The sequence below is a fragment of the Myotis daubentonii genome, chromosome 5 (genome assembly GCF_963259705.1).
Source record: "Myotis daubentonii chromosome 5, mMyoDau2.1, whole genome shotgun sequence".
NCBI classification, from domain to species: domain Eukaryota; kingdom Metazoa; phylum Chordata; class Mammalia; order Chiroptera; family Vespertilionidae; genus Myotis; species Myotis daubentonii.
In genome coordinates, this window is record NC_081844.1 from 11,746,130 (window position 1) to 11,769,233 (window position 23,104).

Below are 23,104 nucleotides of genomic sequence, written 5' to 3' on the forward strand. Positions count from 1 at the left end.
CCTCAGCCTTCCCGAGTGAGGTGAGCATCCATCATGGCCTCTATCATCCCATCACGTAGGAACGAGCCCACCCTGACCAGATTCACAGGGTCACTGGATCCTTCCGGCACTGCCAGGCACACCACAGAGCAGGCCACAGATCAATCCATGGGTGAACCTTGAGCCAAGTTTCTTCTTATGCCTCTTCCTGGTTCTATAGTAACCTGAGGAACAATGAGGAGATAAGTATAAGCCATTTCAATGATTTTTCTTGGACTCTATCTCCAAATAATTCTATCTCTTTGTTGGTGAGAAAATTTTAATCAACTTTTTTTTTTTTAAAGCAGGAAATGTAACCATTATAGTGAATGTGAGCTGTTACTTGGCTTCAAAGGAAGCTTTCTTTGTTTAATCCTTGCTAATTTGTTTCATCATTATAGTTGGCAATTCTGATGTACAGTTACCTGTATTAATGCCAATATTGTTGTACTTATATTTCACTGGTTTAGAAAGTCTTAGAGCTACAGTAAAAATTATTCTTGCAATAGAAGCTTTTTTTTGCTTATCTTCCTTCTCTTGAAGATTATGGTGGAATGCTTCTAAATTAGTGTAACTTTATTCAATTTATAATTTTAATGAAGTATCTAATGTCTTTTTAGAATAGAGTTTGGTTCAGCATGCATTTTCATAAAAAATTGCATAATAGCAGTCATGGGAAGAAAATTCCTTAATCTGTCATTTTATAAACATAAATTCCACTAGGGCACCAAGGCCAATTATTTCATGGTTAATGATGAAAAATGAGTTAATTTTGCTAATTGAGATTTGTATGGACTTGCACATGTCTAGATTTTGAGTGCAAATTGTTTTGTGTTATTATATTAACTGAGAAATTGAGTCTTTGATTTTCATTTCAAGATACAGATGGTTTTGCCTGGCCAGCATGGCCCAGTTGTTGACCTATGAACCAGGAGATCATGGTTCGATTCCTGGTCAGGGCACATGCCGGGGTTGTGGCTCAATTCCCAGTGTGGGGCGTGCAGGAGGCAGCTGATCAATGACTCTCTCTCATCATTGAAGTTTCTATCTCTTTCTCCTTCTCCCTTCCTCTCTGAAACCAATAATATCTATCTATCTATCTATCTATCTATCTATCTATCTATCTATCTATCATCTAACATCTATGTATCTATCATTTATATATATATATAGATATACATGAAATCTATCTATCTATCTATCTATCTATCTATCTATCATTTATATATATAGATATATATATGAAATATATCTATCTATCATCTATCTATCTTCTATCTATCATTTATATATATAGATATATATGAAATATATCTATCTATCATCTATCTATCTATCTATCTATCTATCTATCTCTATCCATCTCTATCTATCTATCTATCTATCTATCTATCTATCTATCTATCTAGTTTTAAATTTTAAAAAGGCCAAGATAATAATTTCACCATAAAAGTATTGGTATTTATTGATATTTAAAAATAGCATGGGAAACCTGATTATAAGAAATGACAGAAACTATTATTTTAATCAATAGCTGTAGGATCTGTGGTATGAATTGACAGTTCTTTTCTCCCTTATGTTTTTATTGGTGGTAGATGGTGCCTTGCAGAAATTTTCATTTTTGTGAAGTTTAATTCTTCAGTCTTTTCATTTGTGGCTTCTGTATCTGAGTTCATGCTCAGAAAGAATTTTTTCTTTCTTAGTTCATAAAGATATACCATGTTTTTCCCTAGTACTTTAACGATTTTAGCTTTTATATGTTTCAAGTTTTGATACATTTGGAATTACTTAAAGAATGAGATAAGAATCCCATTTTTTCTTTTCAGATGTCTAACCATTTGTCTGAAAAGTTTATTGAGCAATGTATATTTTCTCCATTGATAGACAGTGCCTTCTCTAGAAATACTAATTATTCATATATATTTGTGTCTATTTTTGTATTTTTCTTAATTATAGGACTTTGTGGTCCTACAGCCAGTAGGCACAATCCAGATAGCTACATTTTTTTTTTTCATAAACCAAGTGTTATTGGAATAGAGTTTTGTCCATTTGATTATGTACTGTTTATGGCTGTTTTTGTACTTCAGTATCAGAGTTGACTAATTATGGCAGAGACCCTTTGGATCACAAAGCTGAACATATTTACCAGGTGGATCTTTATAGAAAGATATTGCCAGCTCCTAGTCTAATCCATTCATCAATGCCATACTGCTTTAATCACTGTAGCGCTATTTTGTTTTTTAAAAAATTCTTTATTGTTGAAAGTATTACATATGTCCCCCTTTCCCCCTCATTGACTTCTTCTAGCCCACCCTCATTCCCTACCCCAGGCCTTCACCACCCTATGGTCTGTGTCCATGGGTTATACATGTATGCGTACAAGTTCGTTGGTTGATCTCAGTCACTGTAGTTTTATAATATATTTAGATACCTATTCATCTTCTTTTGTACAAGTTTCCTGGGCACTCTTTTTAAAAATACTTTTATCGATTTCAGAGAGGAAGGGAGAGGAAGAGAGAGATAGAAACGTCAATGATGAGAGAGAATCATTGATTGGCTGCCTCTTGCATGCCCCACACTGGGGATCCGAGCCCACAACTCCAGCATGTGCCCTGACCGGGAATTGAACCATGACCTTCTGGTTCTTAGGTCAACGCTCAACCTCTAAGCCATGCCAGCTGGGCTCCTGGGTATTCTTTCTATTTTTTTAAAAAATAAGAATATATTTATGTTTCTAAATTAAAAATTTTTTTTTAAATACTCACCTGAGGATATTTTTTCATTGATTTTTAGAGAGAGTGGAAGAGATAGGGAAAGACAGAGAGAAATATCAATGTGAAAGAAACACATTGATTGGTTGCCTCCTGCATGTGCCAGGACCAGGCCCGGGCCAGGAAGGACCCTGCAACCGAGGTATGTGCCCTTGACCAGAATTGAACCTGGGACCCTTTGGTCCACAGGCTGATGCTCTATCCACTGAACCAAACCGGCTAGGGCTCCTGGGTATTCTTGATTGTTTTTTCTCCATATGAATTTACTATTAGGTAATGTAGTATGTGTATATTACTGTTAGTGTTATTTTTGGTGTGGGGGAGTCACCTTTAATTTATAAGTTTATTTAGGAGACTTGATTTATTTATGATGTTAAACTTTCCTGGTAAAGAATAGGGTATGTCTTTCAATTTATTTACATTAGACCTTCCATAATATTCAAAAATTTCCTTCATATATTTTGTGTGCATTTGTTTATTTGTTATTATTTTATCTCTTGGTAGCTATTATAAATGATGTCTTTTCTGCCATTATATCTTCTGTTTTTGTTTCATAAATAACAAATATATTGATTCTTAATTCTACTTTTAGTCCCAGGCCATTTAGTTGTTGTTGCTATCTTGGATATTTTAGATACTTAATTATTACTATGTTATTTTTTTAAAAAAGATGCTTTTATAAATTTCAGAGAGAGGAAGGGAGAGGGAGAGAGAGAGAGAGAGAGAGAGAGAGAGAGAGAGAGAGAGAGAGAGAAACATCAATTATGAGAGAGAATCATTGATTGGCTGCCTTCTACATGCTCCCTACTGGGAATCAAACCTGAAACCTTAGTATGTGCCCGGACTAGGAATTGAACCATGACCTCCTGAGCAACTACTGAGCCACACCAGCCAGGCTACTATGCTATTTAACTAGCATATAATAATAATACAATTATAACATAATATAATATGTAATCATACCTTCACAGGCAATTTTACCTCTTCATTTTTCAATATTTATACTTATTTTCCTCTCTTGTGTCTTTGTATTGAATATAGTATTAGTAATAGAAACATATTTTGTATTAATAGTAATTTTGTTACTACTCAATGAAAGTAGGGCATAATAATAATGATAATTAGAATAGTGATGACAACAAATAATTTGAAGCTTTAAAACCAGTATTAATAAAATGTTTTACAATAATACTCTTTAGAATGATGGGGATAGGAGTGGGTGAAGAATTAAAATTGAAGTATTCTAAAATTATCATGTTCTTCAAGAAGGTAAAGATATTGAGTCAAATTAAATAGACATGAAAAAAATAGTCAGTAAAAGAATAGAAACAGAATATCTAACTTCCAAACCTAATGGGAAAAAAGTAGATTAACTGAAAGGAAGACAAAAGATACAGCTTACAAAATCATGGTTAATAGAAAGCCAAAATAAGATGCTAGAAATCAATCTCAATGTAGAGAAAATAACTCTAAGGACACTAATTCCTACAACTCTCTCACAATAGGGTGTTCGATTAGAATGCTGTATTGTCTCAGGTTGGGGTATGGATTTAAATCCAGATTAGCTGACTCAGTGTTCTCTCCAGTACACCCCGCTGCATTTCTTCGTTGATTCTCCTGTCCCTAACCTTTTTTATTCTTTGTCTTGCTAAACGTGGGAAGGTTTTCAAGGGGAAAAGACCTAGAGGAATTAGGAGGCTAGGAAGAGGGGTAATGCTGAGCAGTTTTAAAAGGAAAGGCATATCACAAATATGGAATGAAAATGGAGGTTAGAGTGAACTCAGCACTCCACCCTTCCTTACTGTTTGCCTCTGATACTAGGTATGTGGGTAAGCACTTCCTTGGAGACAAAGAAAATATATGGACACACTTTACCTCCAGTATCTGAGTAATAATATTTGTTATATAGCTGTTAGTTTTCTACCTATTTCCAAACTCCCATCCTTATTATTTTTTGTGTGTGAAACTACCAGGATAGGATATTCATCTGGTACACAATTTCCAAGGTTTACAGCAGGGAACGCAGAATTGCTCGTTGGCTTTGTGTCGTCGGACAGAGGTACAACTAATTGTCCTTTGTCCATTTTTGATAATATTCATTTGAAGCCTGAACTTAAAATATGGTTCATCGCTATAGTGAGCATAGGTCCTGGTTTGTTCAGGAGAATCTTAGTTTGGATGGCATTTTAGGGTCACCCTATTAATAGCACATCAGTGGAGAGTTCTCTTAAAGGACTTAAAGGACTCAAATTGTTTTAAAATACAACTCCTAGGCTGGCCAGCATGCCTCAGTGGTAGAGCATCGACCTATGAACCAGGAGGTTATGGTTCGATTCCCAGTCAGGGCACATGCCCAGGTTGTGGACTGGATCCCCAGGATTCACAGTGTGGAGCGTGCAAGAGGTGGCCAATTAATTATTCTTTCTCATCTTTGATATTTCTCTCTCTCTCTCCCTCTCCCTTCCTCTCTGCAATAAATTAAGGTATATTAAAAATAAAATATAACTCCTTTCCTCTATTTTTAAAGGCAAATAACTCTCAATTCCAACTCTGAATTGCCAGAGATTCTTTCTTGATTGATTTGGGGCCATAATTTTTAAAATGTTGCCTATGGTTCTAATGTGTAGCCATAGCTGAGAGTGACCATACCGGGAAGTCCTGCTCAGGCAACACTCACAATAGCAGGGGCTCCTCCTCTGCACAAGCGCATGGACAGAGCGGGAATTCTCTCCGTTTAGGACAGGGATGTCTCACAAACCAACATATTGTCTTCTTTTTTAATGATCACTTTTTCCCCCCAATTTGTCTTGATATGATCAAGGCTTTTAGTTGCTACTATCTTGCTTTTAAATTGTTATTTTATCTCCAATATTAGTCATTGAGTTCATTGTGTCTACTTTGGTTAACCCCACAAGGTCTAGTCTAGTGATACAGATTTACAACTGGAATTTCAGCCTAAAATTTCCCAATAACCAGACTTTAAGAATGGCAGGCATTGAAACCAACTACCGTAAAGTAGACATGAAATAAGATTCTGATTAAGTGATTGATTTAATCAACATTCATTGAACGCATATGATATGCCAGTCACTTTTCTAGGTTTTAAGGTAAAGAGGTGCATGAGACATAGTTTCTGCGGTTTAAGACGGGAAGATGGATATGTGAACAAATCAGTGCAGTAAAATACTATAGCTTTTTCCATGGACTTCTGTGCATGGGACTGAGGGAATGCGCAGAGGTCTGCCGGGAAATGCATGGAAAGGCTCCACAGATGGGGAAAAATTGGGCTGAATCCGGGATGATTTGTAAATGCTCTCCTTTGGACATGGGATAAGAGAGCATTGGGGCAGAGGGCAGAGGAGGAAGAGTTCAGGGCAGAAGGAACAGTGTGAGCAAAGACACTGAGGCCAGACAGAGGTGGTTTGTAGACATTACAGGATATTGAATATGCTGTTTATTCACCACTGCTGCTGCAGGTTTGTATCTCTCTATATTAACTTGTTTTATATATGTGCATGATATTTGTTTCCTATCAGCAATGTCTGTTCGCCTTTTGCATGCTTTTGAGACAGTTTAATTGTATTTTTTACCTTTCTAGTCTTTCAGAACTAATATAAAAATGTAGAAATTGTGGCATAAAAAAAGTAAAAGCACCTACAATTTCCCCCCAAAGAGTTGGCCACTCCCGAAGTTTCTATGTGTAATTTACACATACTATATGAGTATTGCACATATCCAAGCTTTTGTTTACAACAATATATCTTGGACATTTTTCTAGATTCTCAATTCTCTTTACTTTTTTAAATACAGTGGGGCCTTGACTTACAAGTGTCCCGACTAACGAGTTTTTTGAGATACCAGCTGTCTCTTGGCCGATTTTTTTGCATTGAGTTGATAGAGTAATTTGACTTAATGAGCTACTTAACGAGCTCCTTAATGAGCTCGGTCTCAGAACGAATTAAACTCGTAAGTCAAGGCCCCACTGTATAGGTAACCATAAATAGAGTAACAAACATTGCCTTAAATTTTACAGGGTTCATCCTTCAATATATCATTTTTTTCTTTTTCTTTAAAATCTTCACTTGAGGATACTTTTCCATTGATTTTTGGAGAGAGTGGAAAGGAGGGGAGGGGGAGAGAACCATCAGTGTGATAGAGACACCATGCAACCAGGCTGGGGAATTGAACCTGCAACTGAGGTATGTGCCCTTGACTGGCATTGAACCCATGACTCTTTGGTACACAGGCCTACACTCTAAACACTGAGCCACACTGGCCAGGGTGCTTCACTATATTTAAAATGCATGCATACATTTTATTAATTGTTCTTTTAAACATGTTTATCCTATATAATAAAGAGCTAATATGCAAATCGTCATCACACCCTCATGCCATCATGCCCTAATGGCTCAGACACTCAACATTGGGGAGAGAGGAATGGGGACCAGCCAGGCTGTGGCCTGGGAGAGGGACAAGCCACCCTCCCCGCGGTCCCGGGTGCCAGAGGCTGTGCCTGCACCTGCGGCCCGGGACAGGGAGAAGCTGCCTGCTCCGTGGTCCCAGGTGCCAGTGGCTGGGGCTGCGGCCTGGGAGAGGGACAAGCTGCCTGCCCCGCGGTCCCAGGCGCATGAGGTTGTTGGCCCGAGTGAAGCTGCCCGTCCACTGTCTCCTGTGGCTGTGGCCGGCCTGGGCAAAGCCAGTCCGGGCTCTGGTTGCCCATGGCCGGCCAAAAGGAGGGAAGCCTGGGTCCTGGGTGCAGGGTGAGGCAGATGTGGTTAGGGATGATCAGGCAGGCAGGCAGAGGGGTTAGGAGCCAGCAGTCCCTGACTGTGAGAGGCAGTCGGACAGCCCCCGAGGGGTCCCAGATTGGAGAGCGTGCAGGCCAGGCTGAGGGACACCACCCCTCCGGTGCACAAATTTCATGCACCAGCCTCTAGTATTAATATAAAAGCTTCTAAGAAGCTCTTGTTTAATATCATTTTTCCCCCATTAATTAAAAAATTACTAATTGAGCACCTTTTATGTTCTGTTAACTTAGTGAGGTTTTTGCATTCATTAGCATATTTTCTTCTCACAAAATCATGGGCTCTGTTTCATGAAGCCCAGCAAAGGCCAGTGGCTTATCAAGGGCCTCACAGCCCCTAAATAACAAGGCAGAATTGAAACCCAGGCCTCTTTGTGCCCAAAGGCCATGCTCTTTCAAAGGGATGGCAAGGGTAAAGTAGGAGGAGTTAGGGACACAGGGCTCCCACTTCCCCCTTAAGACAACAGATCAAGTTAAATCTTAGTTCTCCCTCTCTGGGTGGCTTCCCAGGAGTCTGATACTTTCCTTCAGTTCTTTCACAGCTTTGCAGACACGTGTGTGCGTTTGGCACCAGCATACAGTCCACATCTGCTTTGGAAATATTCCTGCAACTAAAGGCAGAAAAGATTCCTGTTGTGAAAGGTAAGCCACAGGCCCAGTTTTGCTGGCTGCAGCAGTCCACAGAATATATACAAGTAGAGAATATGTCCTCCTGTCTTGGCCCTGTCGGGGAAGACTGCCTTTCCTGATCGGTGAGTGAGAGGAAGAGTCCTCCCAATGCGGCTGCGCCCAGCAGGGAGACTGCTGGCTCAGAAGCCCTTGGAAGACCAGGTCCGCAGCCAGCTTGGACCTCCGCAGGTCTCCCTGTGAAGAGCTTGCCATAAACCCTCCCTTTCTTCAGCTCTTTCACATTCTGGATCAAATCTGTCCTCCTGAAAGGCCACTAAAGAGAACCTGTTCTCACGGATCTCTTTACCATTTTTTGGTTTTCCTAGAGATGTCGTCCCCTTAGACTTGGAGGAGCGTTTTGGAAGCAAAGCAACATTTATTCTGATCTGAGTGTTTAATGCCAGACTTACATGTGGGAAGGAAAGGAGCTAATGTTCGTTAGTCCCTGTGGTGAGCTGGACGCCTTCACACGCATCATCTCATCTAATCCCCTCCAATCCCCAGGAGGAGGGACTGTTGGTCCCAATGCACGGGGAAGAGACTGAGATGCAGACAGATTAAGTCCTCCTGGAGCAACTGAGGCAGAGCAGAGTTTTCACTCAGACCTCATGGTTCTGACGCCTCTCACCATGTATTTATGTTGGAAAGTACTCAGAGGACAGTCACTAATATTTAAGAAACACATTTCTGTATTTATTTACAAAGACAGGAAGCAGAAGAGACCGACAAGAAGAAAACCAAGGTTTTCAGGCTCTGAGCAGCTCAACAATCCATTTTTTGTGATTTATGGAGTGTTTTTTACTGGTGGCCACAGAGGGGCGCCCAACAGCAGCAAACCTGCTTTTCCTGAGAGTGCTAATCCCAGGCCTTAGAAAAATTACCCAGTGGCTGTTTCAAGTTAGTACCTGGGACTTTACAGGGACCAGCAGGCCTGAGATTGCTGGATAATCAGTGTAAGGACAGGAGGTAAAGGCTCAGGGGTGGAGCCTTTTAAGGAGATTCTTTACATGTAAAGAGCCCAAAATAGGATCTAGAATGTAGCAAGAGCCCCATACGTGGGAGATCTCTTTTTTACTTCCTTCTCCTTTTCTTGCCTCCACACCCACCACCTCTTCCTTGCTGCTCCACTTATTGTGTGTGTTTTCAATGAGTCAAGAAATTTCTTAGGAACCAAGCAATTTCGGAACAAGCAAAATCCCACCAACAAACTCAAGAGTCGAAGTGCACCGTGTCTCTGGGGAAGTGAGTCAGGCACGCATGTGAGCCCGAGCCAGGCTCTTGGGCAGCTGGGCAGCATGCTGAAGCCGAAACACTGGACGTGGGCATGAGATCTCAGTCCAGACTGCAGCTCAAACAGGAAGGAATCAGCTGAGTGACCAGGGGTATTTTGCAGACCCCTTCGTTTGTAAGGCCAGAGTAATACCTACCTCATAGGACTGGCACTCCCGTTAAATGAGAAAACATGGGAAAGCACCACCAGTAGTTCTTTGCATTCTGTAAGTGCTGATGAACTCTTTATTTAAAACACAATTCAAGGCCAAAGCTGTCTACCGGTTTTTATTAGGGAGGCTGAGGGGGCCTGCTTAGTAACACTGAACTCTGGTGACCCTGTGTTTCCCTGAGAGAGGGCACTGGGTGCACAAGCCTCCTTTGCTCACCTTGGGGAGACAGACCAGTCACTGCCTTTCAGGGAAATGCACTTGTTAGAAAACTCCTGGTTGGTCTGAGTGGGATGTAAAGGACTTAGCTTAGTATAAATACATAGAGCATTCATAAGTGTGTGTGTATAAGCGAAAGGCCAAGGAGTTCTGGGACCTCTCTGCTTCTCTACTGTATAAATCATGAACCATAAACAAATAATTTAACAGAATTGTAGTCGGGATCCTCAAAGAAAATCATGCACTTCTAAACCAATAAAATACACATAGGAAATAGGGAAGTTGGTAATTTCAGGATTAGGGTTCTAGGCACAGAGAAGATTGTAAAGATTATTGATGACCGTGGTGGGATGATAAGTTTGACTTATGCCCAATGCCTACCAAAATATAATGCCTGACAGCTTGGCTCAGTGGATTTATTCAATCTTCTTTGTCACAGGGTCTCTGGTGGAGCCAAGATTTCCTGCAAACATGGAGAGAGCTAGACTTGTCAACGTAAGCCTGGGAGTCAGTTCCGTAAGGATTACTGTCTTAGTTCAGGCTGTTATAACAAAGTACCATGGGCCAGGTGGCTTATTAACAACAGAAATTTATATATCACAGTTCTGGAGTTGGGACGGCCAAGGTCATGGCACTGGCAGATTCATTTTCTGGTGGGGACCCGCTTCCTGGTTCACAGGTGGCTGACTGCTGAGTGTGTCCTTACATGGTGGAAGGGGCAAGAGACCTCTCTTAGGTCTCTTTTGTAAGAGCACTGATCTCATTAATGAGGGCTATACCCTATGACCTAATCATCCCAAAGGGCCCACTTCTTAATATCATCACACTGGGGTTTGGGATTTCAACATATAGGGTTTCCCCAAAAGTATACACACTTTGAATGATTATAAAGTCAGTATTTATTAACATACAACTCATTTTCAAAATTTAAAAGAACCTACAGAAATGAATAATTTTTTTTTTTTTTTTTATCAATGTCTGTTTTCAAACTGATGACTGCTCTGGTCCAGGCACTACTGATAACACAAAGCAATGGAATTAAAACATCAAGAATCATTTCGTTCAGTATTTGTGTGCCCTCAATTCATCAACTGTTGCTGGTTTTGTACCATAAACTTTATCTTTCTTGTTGCTGTTAGTCCTCACCTGAAGATATTTTTTTCATTGATTTTGAGAGTGGAAGGGAAGGAGGGAGGAGGAGGAGAGAGAAACATCAATATCAGAGACACATTGATCGTTTGCCTCCTGCATACTTCCCAACTGGGATGGAGATCCTGCAACCTAGGTACACGCCCTTGACCAGGAATGGAACTCCCAGCCCCTTGCTCCACGGGTGATGCTCTAACCACTGGAAAAAACAGTCAGGACAACTTTATCTTTTATGTATCCCCATAAAAAAGTTTAGTGGATAACTTTTTGTTCAAAGTTTAGTCTGGCTTCACCCGTTATTTCAAATCAGCTAAACTTGAAAAGGGGTGAAAATTAAGTGAGTTATCAGCCGTTAGAGTGAATATTTATACACCCTGTGTCCCCCCAAAATGTATACATACTTTGAATAATTATAGAGGCAGTGTTAGTACTTCAACTGTGTTTTCAAACTTCCAGTAGCATTTTAGTATGAATTTCCTTTGTTGAAAGCTTAGCCTGGCTGAAAGAAAAGAAACACCAATTGAACCATCAGCTGTGAAAGTGTGTGGACATGTTTTGGGACACCCTGCATGCATTTGGAGGGGACATGCCCATAGCCTGTGGCAGTTCACAGTGGAAGCCTGCAGGCCAGCAGGCTCTCTGGAGAGTAAGAAGATGGTCTTCCCTTCCTTGGACAAACCACACGTGTTCCCACCTTGGGCTCTCCTGTCAGCCCCTCTGCCTGGAACTTTGTTCTCTCAGGTCCAGATATTGACTTTTGTGGCCCATTTAGGCTTCAGATTAAATGTCACCTCCTTAGACTGCCCTTCCCTGACTGCCCATTCTAGAGTAGTCCAATGCAGACTTTTCTATTACATCCTCATTTTCTTTTCGTTAGAACATTGACCATTTCCTGACATTTCTTGCTTACTACTTCAATGGAATTGAAACTCAATAGAGCAACACTTTTGTCCATCTTTCCATCGCTCTCATTAGCTCCTGGAATGGTGTCCTGCAATAATAGGAACTCAACAAACATTTGTAGAATGTTGAAGAAAGATATGAATTTTTGTACCATAAGCCCAAACAAAGCACTCTAGACTTAGTTTTTAAAGAAGAAATGGCAGCCCGACTGGCGTGGCTCAGTGGTTGACTACCTATGAACCAGGAGGCCATGGCTCAATCCTCAGTAGGGGCCTTGCAGGAGGCAGCCAATCAATTATTCTCTCTCATCGTTGATGTTTCTATCTCTCTCTTCCTCTCTGAAATCAATAAAAAAAATTTTTAAAAGAAGAAATGGCACTACTCAAAAGAAAGGAAGGAAGAAAGAAAGGAAGAAAGAAAGAAAGAAAAACACCTTGAAAACATAGTTTGCTTAAAAATCCTGGTTTGTGTTTTAAATGTTTGCAAAGGAGCCATAATTGTTTCACTCTCCTCCTGGACCTCTGACTGCAAAATTAGCGTGATGGAGTGGAGCACATAATAGAAAGGGAAGGTAAGCATTGAAATGCTGTTTGTCTTAGAACTGCACAATCCAGTTCTAATTAATGGTAAAAACCCCCCTTTTCAGGACTGTCTTGATTGATATCAATTTAAATGCTTCAGAAAAGCCTTGACCCTGAGCACAGAACTTTGTACATGGAATAACTGTTTTTAGGATACTTCTGAAGTGCCATCTACTACTCTAGGCTCTGGATGACAGTGATAAACAAGACAACATCCTCCCTCCTCATCTGACAGGTGGCAAAGATACGCAAAGGTGATCACAGCACAGTGTAGTCAGGGTTATAAGTGTGGCTATTATAAGTACAGGGGTGGTACTGGTGGCTTCATGAAAATTGTGGCAATGAAATAATGAAATGGAGGAAAATTTAATGGTTCAAGGATATGCCTAAATAGTAATAAAAACTGATGGGCACATAAGAAATGTGCAGAAATAAAATGTAATGACAGCAGATGTGACACATCCATCAATCAACAAGCATCCACTGAGGGTATGCTCTGTTCCAGGCACTCTCCTATGTGCCGTGACTCAAGCTCACCACTGGCCATCATGCTAAGACTGTGCAGCCGTCCAAAAGAGGCATGAGATGTGCTTTCTGCCTTCACGGGGCTCCAAACCTCAGTAATCCACAGGAAGAGCTTTGGCACCTGCAGAAATGATCAGAGTGCTTTATTTCAACCCACTAGCATGCTGTCATTCCAACCAAACCCTCAAAGGAGGTTAAAATGGGAAGAGAGAGTCTGTCAGCTAACTCAGAGGCCAACCATGGCCTCTGGGAACTTACTCCGCGTCCTTTGGAAAAATCTGTGCCCTCACTCGTTCTGTCTACAGTAGACATCTTCCCTTTTCAAAAACTTCATCTCTCTCTGTTTTTCTTGCAACTCTTGGACAGGGCCCAAGTCCTACTGAGCTCGGTGGGATGATTTGATTTATGACAGTGGAGAAATAGGCTTTCAGTTAGTTTTTGAGTCAGAAACATTTTCTAACTCCAAAATAAATTGTGACAGGAAGTACAGTCCATGCCAAATGTCCCGTGTCATGTTGAGTTAAAGCATCAAATTTAAAGAAAATGTTAATAGCATTTGCTCCCTAAGAAATTTGCTACTTCCTTGTGCAGGAAGCCATGATATTGAATTCTCCAAAATGTTGGCCCTCTTCTTTTTTCTGTTTCCTCCCCCTCAAATCTGGGTTACTCCTGGATTTCTCCTTCCCGTCAGTGTGGTTTTGGTTCAATGAGATTTTGGGGAATTGATGCAGTCAGGATTAGATTCCGCAGTTGCTCTCCTGGCATAGCCTTTGTGCCATTAATGTGGACCATGAGGGGGTGCTACTGCTTCTCTTTCTAGCAGGGCCTTGTGGGAGAGGGGAGTGAGAGCAAGGCCACCAGCATCACTAGCAGGGATGAGGGGTCCAACCTTCTGCGTGGACGACTCCTTATAGTGCCTAACCTTATTAAGAAGAGATTGGAGATCTCTGGACCATGTCACCAAAACTTTTAACTCAACATAAGAAAAGCAACTCCCATAAATCTTGCCAGAAACAGATAGATGAGTTGGCAGTTTGATATAAAGGGGCATTTGAGAATGCACTTATGTCTAAAGGGTTCCAGATTCTTAATTTTTTTTAGTTAAAGTGAATTGTTATACTTAGTAAATAAAGAGATGAAGACACTGCAGTAGAAATAAATAGTAAAGAACCACCTCCTTCCCCTTCGTTGCACATTCACTTCTACTGCCACCACCACCACCACCACAGTCAAGGGTAGCTGGCATCATCATGGATCTAACATAGGAAAGTTTACTTATAGGCAAGAACTCATTTAATCATTACAGAGAAACCTATGAAGGAGATACTATTATTTCCATTTTACAAATGAAGTAAGTTATATTTGAAAGGTTATATAAGTGACCCAAGGTCACACAGTGAGTAAATCATATAGCCAGCCCAACAGGCTCTATGACATAATATGGCTTTCCCTTCTTGAAAAGCAGCTATGAGAAGTGGGGCCTTCCATGTTCTCGCCATCCAGTGTTTCCCAGGCTTTGGCTTGACCTTTGGTGGGGATAATGCATTTCCAGTTTTCTCATTCCACTAATGGACTCTTATCCGTATCCTATGGCCATTCTTAGGACAGAAACCCATGCACAAGACAAATGCCACTGAAGAAATATCAGACCAAGATAGAATCTTTAATTTTGTCCTAAAAATTCCTCCAGAAGAATGATAAATTACACTGCTTAGTGTAATGCTAAATTTCCTCCCCTTCAGTTATTTGCTTATGTGATCCATTCTTCTCTATTCTGGTGATCTTTGTAGAGTCTACTGAGATTACTTGAAACCTAGCAATTTTGTGCCTTTCTTTTTACGTTTTCCATGGGAACCTCTGGCACCTACTTATTTTCTATCTGTGAGCTGTATAGACCACACTTCTCAGCTGCAGCCTCAGAAGCTAGGAGTCAGTCTTGACTTGGACCCAGACAGAGTTTTTTTCTAATTTGTTCATGAACTCAGGCAGTTTCCTGCTGGCCTATGGCTTTTCTTCTGCCAGCATGATCTGCTTTGAGGTTTACCAGATACTTCTCTTGAGCTTTGTTTATTTAGGTCAAATTGTTAATGCTGTTGACCCCTGTGTTCTTCCCACTAGATTGTGATTCTGTGACAGGAACTAGTTCTTAGTTAGCTTTATGGTTCTGGCATGGGCCTGACATGGTGGGAGTGGGTGCTCCATAAAATTTAGTAAAGAATGAAGGAAGGAAGGAAGATAGGGAGTTATTATTTCTATTATTTTGAAGTAGTTTTTACATGGTATAATTTCTGGTGGTGGGACCTGGAGCAGAGAGAGGAGAGAGAGGAGGGTGAAGACTCCTCCACCTGACCTCTTAGACTTGCTTGAGAGAAATGATTCAATGGGAAGTTAAGAGCTCCGACTCTGAGGGAGAACCAAGATGGCGGCATAGGTTAACGCCGGAGTTTGCTGCTTTGAACAACTACTTCAAAAGTGAAACCAAAAAACGGAAGGGACATCACCCAGAACCACAGGGGCGCTGGCTGAGTGGAAGTCCTACAACTAGGAGGAAAGAGAAACACATACGGACACTCAGAGGAGGCGCAGTGCTGAAGTCAAATTCTGAGGTGCGGAGTGCACGGAGCGGGCTGGCGGCGGAGGGCGCAGTTGTTGTTTTCAATCGGGAGGGAGTCGCAGACTCTGAGCTCCAGATCCGGGCGAGTCTTTAGGGACCCAGACTCAGGCGGGAGAAGCGGGACTGTCTGGCTTCGGTCAGAGCGAGTGCAGCTTTCTCTCCAAGCTTTGCAGCGGGTGCTGGGACTCAGAGAGGCAGAGCCCCTTGGGACAAGACTGAGAGCCGCCATAACTGCTCTGTCCGGCCCACGCTGTTGATCCTGTTCGACCCGCCCTGCCCAAGCCCTGCACAGAGGCATTTGCCGGATAGCCTCAGGCAAAGGCTAGATTAGCACCTCCCTAGAGGACAGAAGTTCTCTCACCGCTGACACAGCTGAATCTCATAGCCACTTGGCCTGGAGGTCAAACCCTCCCTGGAATTAGCTACAACAATCAAGATTTATCTATAGGACTTCGAACAAAGACCACTAGGGGGTGCACCAAGGAAGCATAACAAAATGCGGAGACAAAGAAACAGGACAAAATTGTCAATGGAAGAAATAGAGTTCAGAACCACACTTTTAAGGTCTCTCAAGAACTGTTTAGAAGCTGCCGATAAACTTAATGAGATCTACACGAAAACTAATAAGACCCTCGATCTTATATTGGGGAACCAACTAGAAATTAAGCACACACGGACTGAAATAACGAATTTTATACAGACGCCCGACAGCAGACCAGAGGAGCGCAAGAATCAAGTCAATGATTTGAAATGTGAGGAAGCAAAAAACATCCAACCGGAAAAGCAAAATGAAAAAAGAATCCAAAAATGCGAGGATAGTGTAAGGAGCCTCTGGGACAGCTTCAAGCGTACCAACATCAGAATTATAGGGGTGCCAGAAGATGAGAGAGAGCAAGATATTGAAAACCTATTTGAAGAAATAATGACAGAAAACTTCCCCCACCTGGTGAAAGAAATGGACTTACAGGTCCAAGAAGCGCGGAGAACCCCAAACAAAAGGAATCCAAAGAGGACCACACCAAGACACATCATAATTAAAATGCCAAGAGCAAAAGATAAAGAGAGAATCTTAAAAACAGCAAGAGAAAGAAACTCAGTTACCTACAAGGGAATACCCATACGACTGTCAGCTGATTTCTCAACAGAAACTTTGCAGGCCAGAAGGGAGTGGCAAGAAATATTCAAAGTGATGAATACCAAGAACCTACAACCAAGATTACTTTATCCAGCAAAGCTATCATTCAGAATTGAAGGTCAGATAAAGAGCTTCACAGATAAGGAAAAGCTAAAGGAGTTCATCACCACCAAACCAGGATTATATGAAATGCTGAAAGGTATCCTTTAAGAAGAGGAAGAGGAAGAAAAAGGTAAAGATACAAATTATGAACAACAAATATGCATCTATCAACAAGTGAATCTAAGAATCAAGTGAATAAATAATCTGATGAACAGAATAAACTGTTGATTATAATAGAATCAGGGACATAGAAAGGGAATGGACTGACTATTCTTGGGGGGGAAAGGGGTGTGGGAGATGTGGGAAGAGACTGGACAAAAATCGTGCACCTATGGATGAGGACAGTGGGTGGGGAGTGAGGGCGGAGGGTAGGGCGGGAACTGGGAGGAGGGGAGTTATGGGGGGAAAAAAAAAGGAACAAATGTAATAATCTGAACAATAAAGATTTAATTTAAAAAAAAAAAAAAAAAAAAAAGAGCTCCGACTCTGAAGGCAGAAGGTTGGGTGTTCCGAATCCTAGCTCTGCTGTTCACTACTTAGATGACCGTGAACAAGGTTCTCAACCTTTCTGTTTCTCAGTTCTCTCGTTTGTAAAGTTGAGAAAATTAGAATACCTTTTCCATAAGGATTTGATGGGAAGTAAATGAGTTAATCTATGTAAAGAACTAGGACTAGCGCTGGACATAGAAAGAACCATTTTACTATTATTCGGAGAAAGGGTTTAGCAGCCAAAACTTAGGGACTTGTCAGTAGAAAAAACTTTTAATCATTTATTATATTTATCGAACACCTTCTTTGTGGCAAGCATTGTGCTAGGTGTTAGAAAGGAAGCTTAATCAAGAGGGGAATGACATAAAGTCTATATCATTAATTATACAGCAGATCATTAGAGGTGTGAAAAAAGAACCAAGTGCTATGATAGTGAATGAGGTAGGATGTGCAGGAGAGGTGGTTCCCTTGGGTATCATTATCAGACTTTCCCAAATGTTTGCTCCTAACAGTACCACACAAAGGTTATCAAGGACATCTCTGTAAGTAGAAGATACGGGCCAGGGCAGGGTAGAACAGGGCAGAGGTTGGGCATAGGATGAAGCTGATGGAATAATTTGGAAAGTGCCAGAGGATGAGGTCCCGCCCTCATGGGTGAAGGCTCAGAGCCAGTGTCACTTGAACGTTAATGTTAATGTGTCCTCATTTGTATCCAGACTGGTGATGTCTAGGGCCATTTAAGTCACCAAAAGGAATGAAAGTTTTGCAGGTTTTTCAGAAGAGTTTCAATGTCTTCCCTATGTGTCCAAGAACTACAGAGTTAAACTATAAAATTTGGAATATGTAATATCTGATAATTATATTTTTTACTCTTAGGGTATTTTAAAGAATTGATCTCTGTGTTCTTTTAGTTTTTTAGTACTTGTTTTCTCTTTCTGACCTAGCATTGCTATGCTATTGTATATTTCTTGAGTGGGATTTGTTTTTCAATTGTTTAGCCTCTGGTGATATTGAGAGTCCTTTGATATTTTTGAATTTTTATATGAATAAGATGTCAAATTCCTGATTCCATTAAATCATTTAAGGATTGGGAACCAGTAATTATTCATATACATTTTACATGAGACTTCTGTTTTCTTGTGTACTTGAAATTTACCAGGTATTATCTCCAAAACAAGCTCTATTTAAGTGACCTGGGCTGATGAACTTGGGAGAGAGGTTACATCAATTGTTTACTCATAGAGGTTACATCAATTGTTTACATCAATTTTACTGACAAATGTATATATAACATTATAATATAACTAGGGGCCGGGTGCACAAAATTTGTGCACTGGGTGTGTGTGTGTGGGGAGTGTCCCTCAGCCCAGCCTGCCCCCTCTCACATACTGGGAGCCCTCAGGCATTGAGCCCCATCACCCTCCAATCGCAGGATCGGCCCCTTGCCCAGGCCTGACGCCTCTGGCCTAGGCGTCGGGCCCGGGCAGCGGGGACCTGCAGTGGCAGCGGGGTGCACCGCGATTGCGCGGGCTCCACCCCTGCCCCTGCAGGATGCCTCTGGCTGAGGTGTCCGGCCCGGGCAGTGGGGACTCACAGCTGCAGCGGCCCCACGATCGTGGGCTTCGCTTTAGGCCCAGGCAAGGGGCCCCTAGCTCCTGGGACTGCCAGCTTCGACAGTGCCCAGCTCCCATCGCTGGCTCCACCCCTACTTCCTGCTATCACTGGCCAGGGCGGAAAAGGCACCTGATTCTCCGATCATGGCTGGGAGGCAGGGCAAAGGCGGCCCTGGGGCCGCCTTTGCCCTGCCCCCCAGCTCTTGGCTCCCCCCTGGGTTTCCGATCACTGTCAGTGGCAGGGGGCTTCTTCCTGCTTTCCCTTTCGCCTCCCTGCATTGTGCCTACATATGCAAATTAACCACCATCTTGTTGACAGTTAACTGCCAATCTTAGTTGGCAGTTAATTTGCATATAGCCCTGATTAGCCAATGAAAAGGGTATCGTCGTACGCCAATTACCATTTTTCTCTTTTATTAGTGTTGATAATTTAATATAACATATAATAATGTATGGTCCATATTATTTCAGAAAGAAAAACACCTATATTATTCACTATACATATTATAATACTAGAGGCCCAGTGCATGAAATCGTGAGTGGTTAGGGTCCCTAGGTCTAGCCTGCGATCTGGGCCATTTTCCACCTGCTCGCCAATCCCTGGCCACCACTGCCACCGCCAGCCAGCCGGTTCCCCTTGTAAGCCCTCGTCCCACCCTGCTGCCGCTGCCAGCCAGCCAATTCCCTTCCACCGTTAGTCACCCGGTTCCCCTCGCCAGTCTCCCACCTCATAGCAACTGGTCAAGCGGTCATTCTGGTCATTACACTTACAGTCTGGCCTTTTATTATATAGGATGTAAAATATATTATATATAGTAAATATCTTCCTATATATTTACAACATGTAAAATGTAAAATACATACTTAATATCTTATTAAGTGTTTATAATATAGAATATATTATAATAGTAAATATCTTACTAAATATTTACTATATATAATACTATGCAGCTGTAACAAAGAGGGATCTCTTACCCTTTGGGACAGCATGGATGGTCCTGGAAAATATGCTGAGTGAAATAAGCCATACTGAGAAAGACAAATACCATGTGACCTACCTTATTTGTGGAATCTAATGAACACAATGAATTGACCAACAAAATAAAACCTGAAGCAGAGAAGCATGGAACAGACTGACATAACTCGATGTGGGGTTGGGAGGACGAGAAGAGATAAACCAAAGAACTTATATACTTACTAGAGGCCCAGTGCATGAATTCGTGCATGGTTGCGATCCAGCCGGCCTGCCCCAATTGGGGACCGTTGAGCCAGGCCAGCAGAGGGGAGGGTCAGTGGATAGTTGGCCAGCTGGCCCTGCCCCCAATCAGGGTGTTGGGGGTTAATTGGGCCTGGATCAGGCTAGTTGGCTGCCGCAGTGCACTTCATAGCCACCAGTCATTCTAGTTGTTCTGGTCGTTCACTGGGCTTTTATATAGATATGCACACCTATGCACATGGGCAATAGGATAGTGAAGATCTGGGGGTGGGAGTGCTTGGGTAGAGACTGGGAGGAATGGAGGAAAAGAGGGGAAAATGAAAGATATCTGTAATACGATCAACAATAAAATATATTTGAAATTTCCTATATAATAGTATATATTAATTTACTATATAGTGTGTAGTACAAATGTTAGTTATTTACTATATATAATATTGTGAAAGTGACCCCATTCCCTCTCTCCATAGGATTTTCAGATAAAATACAGGACACTCAATGACATTTTAATTTCAGGGAACAAATACATCTTTTTTTCAATGTATTTTACTGATTTTTTACAGAAAGGAAGGGAGAGGGATAGAGAGCCAGAAACATCGATGAGAGAGAAACATCGATCAGCTGCCTCCTGCACACTCCCCCTGGGGATGCGCCCGCAACCAAGGTACATGCCCTTGACCAGAATCGAACCTGGGACCCTTGAGTCCACAGGCCGACACTCTATCCACTGAGCCAAACCAGTCAGGGCAACAGATATATTTTTAATCTAAGTATATGCCAAATATTGCATGGGCCACACTTATACTAAAATTAGAGACCCCGTGCATGAAATCTGTGCACTTGTGGGGCCCCACCCCCTAGCCCCCCAATATTCATGTATTTATGTATATGTGTGTATGTATGCATATTTTGGTGTTTTTTTTGTGTGTGTGTGTTAATCCTCACCTGAGCACATTTTCAATTGATTTTTAGAGTAGAAGGGAAGGTGAGAGACAGAAAAACATGGATGTGTGAAAGACACATCAATGGGTTGCCTCCTGCACATGCCCCCACGGGATGGGGCCGACTGCTGGTGGCCGCTGGGGCTGAGGCGTTGAATGTATGGCGATTTTCTGTTTCTGCTTCCACTTCTGGTAGAGGTCCCGCTTGTAGGAGCTGCTGATGTAGGGACCACTTTCTGTCTTGATCTTCTTGTCCTCCTGTCCTGACGGTCCCACAAACCGCTTCTTCTTCCAGTCCCACTTGAGCTGCTGCCGGTCCCTGGTCAGGATCTGGGCCTCGTACCCCATCAGGTCCAGGACAGCGCCAGCCATCTGCTGCTCACAGGTGCCTCTGTCCTCACCAACGCTCAGGCCCCGTTCACTGTCCAAGTCCTTGGGCCGATCAGGGACATAGAAATCCTGGTCCAGCGCCGGGACTCCTCCTTCCGCCTCTTGGCTCCCCGCTCAGGTCCTGGCTGCTGCCGTTTCCAGCCCACGGCCTCTGTGAAGACATCCACCGTGCTCTCTCTCTCCTCCTCCTCCTCCTTCTCCTCCTCCTCCTCCTCCTCCTCCTCCTCCTCCTCCTCCTCCTCCCCCTCCCCCCCACTCCCCGCCCCCAGGCTGCTCCACCTGCCGCGCTGGGCAGCTCTGGGCTGGGCCAGCCAGGCCCTCCTGGCGCTCCTGCCCGCCCTGCTGGAAGCTGGCGATGGCCTTGCAGTCCTGCCGCTTGGCCCGCATCACCTGGCTGCTCAGGTCCCGGCTGGAGGCGTTGATCTCAAAGATGGTCGCCCTGAGCGGTATTGCTTGATGCTGCCCACCAGCCTCAGCCGCTGCAGCTCCTCCTCCTCGAAGCTCGAGCTGAAGAGGAGGTGCAGGCCCAGCCCCGGGAGGTCCAGCTCCTTGGCCCGCTTGATGGACTCTGGCGAGGGCGCCGGCCGCAAGCACGCGGACTGCTGCTGGGCGTTGTCGGCCACGCGACCCAGGCCCCGCAGCTCCAGGGACGCCTCCAGGGTGTTCCGCAGGCCTGCCGTCCACCACGCTCTGTGGCACCCGGCCCAGCAGCCGTCCATGCCGACCGCACCTGAGGGCTCCTCGTGGGGGCTGGAGAGGGTGAGGGCACGGCCCTGGAACAGGTGCAGGTCCAGCAGGTAGGGGAGCTCATCTGGGGCCACCAAGGAGTAGGCTGTGCCGCTTCCGCCAGCCCGGGCCACACCACCCACTGGTGTAGGAAGAGCTTGCCCTTGGCTGGGAAGCTGAAGTTGATGATGTCCAGCAGAGGATGTCCAGGCTCTGGCTGCCAGGTGAGTCAGGATGAGGGTGGAGCACTTGCTGTGGGTGAACTTGGCCAGGTTGATCTTGCAGGCCGTCTGGTCCAGGACGCTGTAGATATGGGCACAGCTCACTGGCTGGAGCGGCCTCCCCATGTGAAGACCAAGGTGGGGCAGGGGAGGATGGGGGCGGTGGAGGTAGACATTCAACGCCTGGGCCTGGGGTTGGGGGGCGGGGGGCTGGTGGGGAGGGGGAGGGGCCACCAGCGGTTAGGGGCGGGGTCTATGGGGGCCAGATTGGGCTGGTGGGCCACCTCAGCGTGCCTCATAGTGACCAGTCCTTCCACCGTTGGTTGATTTGCATTTTAGCCTTTTATTACATAGGATTATCCATCATTATCTGAAATTAAGTTTAACTAGGCATCCTCTTTTAATTTGAGAAATCTGGCAAACTTACTTCTTTCAATTTTTTTCAGTATTTGTAAGAATAGAAAAAAAGTGAAATTCTTGGAAACCTTCCAGCCCTTAGCCCTATTAATAAAGCCAGACCGACCTTAGTTTGAAAAGTTTCTGAGAAAAGAAAGCACATATTTTAAATAAAATGGGTCA

At 43.1% G+C, this 23,104-nt stretch overlaps 1 pseudogene; it reads right to left on the reverse strand.

Moving 5' to 3' along the window:
• Positions 1 to 13,856: 13,856 nt before the first annotated feature.
• LOC132234473 (ATP-dependent RNA helicase DDX54-like) lies at positions 13,857 to 22,651 on the reverse strand (annotated as a pseudogene).
• Positions 22,652 to 23,104: the final 453 nt, after the last annotated feature.